This window comes from Hippocampus comes, unplaced genomic scaffold, assembly GCF_001891065.2.
Source record: "Hippocampus comes isolate QL1 unplaced genomic scaffold, H_comes_QL1_v1.1 scaffold178, whole genome shotgun sequence".
NCBI classification, from domain to species: Eukaryota; Metazoa; Chordata; class Actinopteri; order Syngnathiformes; family Syngnathidae; genus Hippocampus; species Hippocampus comes.
In genome coordinates, this window is record NW_017807733.1 from 1 (window position 1) to 3330 (window position 3330).

General features: G+C 36.9%; 1 long non-coding RNA gene across 1 annotated transcript; it reads left to right on the forward strand.

The window, feature by feature from the left end:
• The first annotated feature begins 814 nt into the window (after positions 1–814).
• Positions 815–2885, forward strand: LOC109508197 (uncharacterized). Its single transcript, XR_002166608.1, has 5 exons — positions 815–951; positions 1066–1270; positions 1373–1477; positions 1601–2700; positions 2834–2885. It is a non-coding gene; the product is annotated as an uncharacterized LOC109508197 (long non-coding RNA).
• Positions 2886–3330: the final 445 nt, after the last annotated feature.

Consider the following 3330-nt stretch of genomic DNA (forward strand, 5'->3'; position numbering starts at 1 on the left):
GTGTGCGCGTGTGTGTGCGCGCGTGTGTGTGTGTGCGTGTGTGGAGAAGGGTCCAGCTGCAGGCCCGGAGGAGGCCGATTCAGGGCAGGTAGGGTTAGGGAAGTAACTTTAAGACGGATATGACGTCAGAAGGATGATGCCCGATTCCAACGTAAGTCGCATGTGGATCTTAAAAAGTTTAAAAGGCCCTGTAATTGGAAGATAATTTAACAGCAAAATCAACTAAAAGTAAAACGGAGTTGTGTTATTTTAATGCACGACAACAACTACGACGGTAATATTGAGTCGACGAGCGTCAATTAAAACTTTATGCTAACTTTAATCCCGGTTACACTCACATTCTCTCGACCATAGAATATATAGCGCAAGTGAGGATGAAATTTTTTAGCACGCCTAGTTGTTCATTAATTAGATGATAATGTCAAAACGACGTTGACATTAATAATTAAATTTCGGATGAATATATGTATGTTTGTGAATGGGTAAATACTGGTCATTTTTTAAAGGGCTTTGTGCTACGTCAAAGAAGTGTGAAATGTGCAAAATATGTGCATTCAATTAAAAATTGACTGCTCATTGTGTCATGTTGATCCGTTTAAAATATTAAATTTAAATGCATCTGTGCTAATGCAGAATTTTACGTCACATTATTTTCCCTGTACTGTACCTCTATATTAATGTCCTCCTCGTTTCTTTGTGACTTTAAAAAGCACTGGGAAAAATGTCATATCTCAATTTAAAGCACTTTCATTTTTTTCACTGTATTTTAACACTCTGGACTTTCGTTTTTCTTGTATCTTTTTATTTCCAGATGTTTCAACCTACATCAAATCCTGCCCACAGTGTGAAGCATTTTACCGGTACCAAGAGTGGAAAGATGGTCTACACAACTTTAATGACAACATAGTGCTGGATCTCAGTTTATGCATCAGCATACGGAGCCTGCTCCAGGTATTGTTTTGTTATATGTTATTGTTGTGGTTGTTATTATTGTTAAGTGTTCATTTATTTCAATGTCACTTCAATTCCAACAGCAATATTGTATTCATTATATATCTCCCCAAGGTTCATACTGCAGTCAGTAGAGTGGTTGAATATTTGGAGTTAAACACTGGTATGAAGTTCCCCTCTGCAGATACAGTTCTCCATGGCTATCTGCATTTCGAAGCACTGACAGCACATGATTACAGCTACTCCTGTATCACTTGTGGTGATCATCCACCTGTAGTCGTCATGGATCTTCACAGGAAGGCAGCCTTCCATTTGTCAGGTAGAAAGCTTTTTATTAATTTAGCAGACTTAAATCTTAGTTGACATCAGATAAGTCTCAGAAATAAACTTCTGTCCTAACTTTCCAACTTGTTTTGTTTAGTAAGTGACCTGCCTGAACCTCCGGAGGACTTCAAAGGGGAGGTTGACGTTGACAAGTTTTGGGAAGCACTTTCAATGGAAAGGATCGGCAGAGGATTTGTTACAAGTACGGTAATATAACAAAACTTACAACAACTTTGTTAACATACTAAAAGTTTTCTTATGAATACATAGTGTTGACAACAAATTTATTTTAATGTAACTAGATTTTCAAATGTTTTTTATAAAGGTGGACAAAGAAATCCATTTGCTGTTCCACCCTCATACCACTTTTGGGCACCATGGATTGGCAGAACCACTCGCTGCTCAAACAAAATTTTGAACACTGAATATCTAAAAATCAGGCCATCCAAGCATGCAGAGATGCGGGACGTAACCATCTCTGAGGACCGTTTGACAGATGAATTGTTCAAACAGAAGGTAAAAATGCCCTAACCTGACCTGAAAACTTGTTGCTTTACATATATTTTAACATGTTTTGTTTTGTAGGTTGAAGTGATTCGTAAGTTGTGCAGAGAATGTGGACTGAATTCATCTGGGTCACGCACAGATCTCCTCCAGAGATTGTCAAACGAAATGCAGTCAAGGGAGGCATATGACAAGGTCTTCCAAAAGATTTGGGCAGCATCGGGTAAACTTAATTAAACACAGCACGTCAGATACTACAGATAAGCGCAGGACACCATACTTTTATGGAATCACATTACAGATAAATGCCCCTTTTTTGTGCCACTGCTGTGGTTGATCATGCAAGAATTCTTAACACATGCGCCAAAATATCTGAAGTCAAAATTTATATTTATAAAAAGATTTGGATGTTACTATTATTTTTCATATACCACGTCAATAACTCATAATAGTGTACTTTGTCCTTTGAATTCACAAAATGACCACACAGGCCACTTATGCAATTTCCACGAAATTGTCAATAGGATGTACTCAAAGGCAAACCAAGGTATTTTAAACATGAGTGCCAGAGGGTGCCTGTCTACTTGGACACAGAGGAACACCGGGATGTCCTTTATAGACATCTGAGGGGCATCGCAGATCGAGAAGGAACTCCCAACAACATTGTGGATGAGGTGGACTTTTTGATGGATGTTCTATTCCCAGAGGTAATGTTATCCCCAGCTGCTCCACACTTTCAAAATAGATACAAAAATATAGATTTATTTGTATTTGTAGATTGAAATATTTTAGAAAATATTCACACAATGTACAAATCCTTTTCTCTTAATAGGCTATTATTTATGGTCTCGCCGTGACCCACAAGGTCTCAGTGGCACATGCCGAAAACTTATTTATTGTTGGACAAACGTTACACACAAGGTAAGAGTAAACCATCTAATTCTCTTTCAACTAAAATGCAATTAAATCCTTACTCCCTTTCTCATGTCCCAAATAACACATTTCAAAACATTTCAGTTTCTGTTGCATTTCATGTTTTACAACCTTATTTCAGTGAAAGAGACCAATTTGAGCAGAGGATCGAAAAGGAGTTGCGACAAACAAGGGAAGTGAATGAGTGAGCAATAAAGTGCTTTTTCAAAAATATTTTTTGTGTTTTATTTGCCTCTGGTTTTATTTTATATTTATTATAATGCATAAAAAGCCAGGTGTTGTGTAATTTTTGTATTATATTAAAACCTTATGAATTATTGACTCTACTTGTCAAAATACAAATAAGTCAAAGTAATTATTGTATTATATTAAATGGACATGGATCATTTAGGGAATATAGGTAAACGTTTTGGCGGGGATACAGAAGCCAGGTGTTTTGTAATTCTATTCAATTAAAATTCTATTCAAAGTAATTCTATCTCAAACCTACCATCCCAAACAAAGTAATTCTACCTCAAACCTACCATCTCAAATTTACCACAGCCACTTAGCGACTTTTTTTTGAAAATCCATTGACCGAAACTTACCACAGCCACTTCCGTAGTATGTCTCCCATTG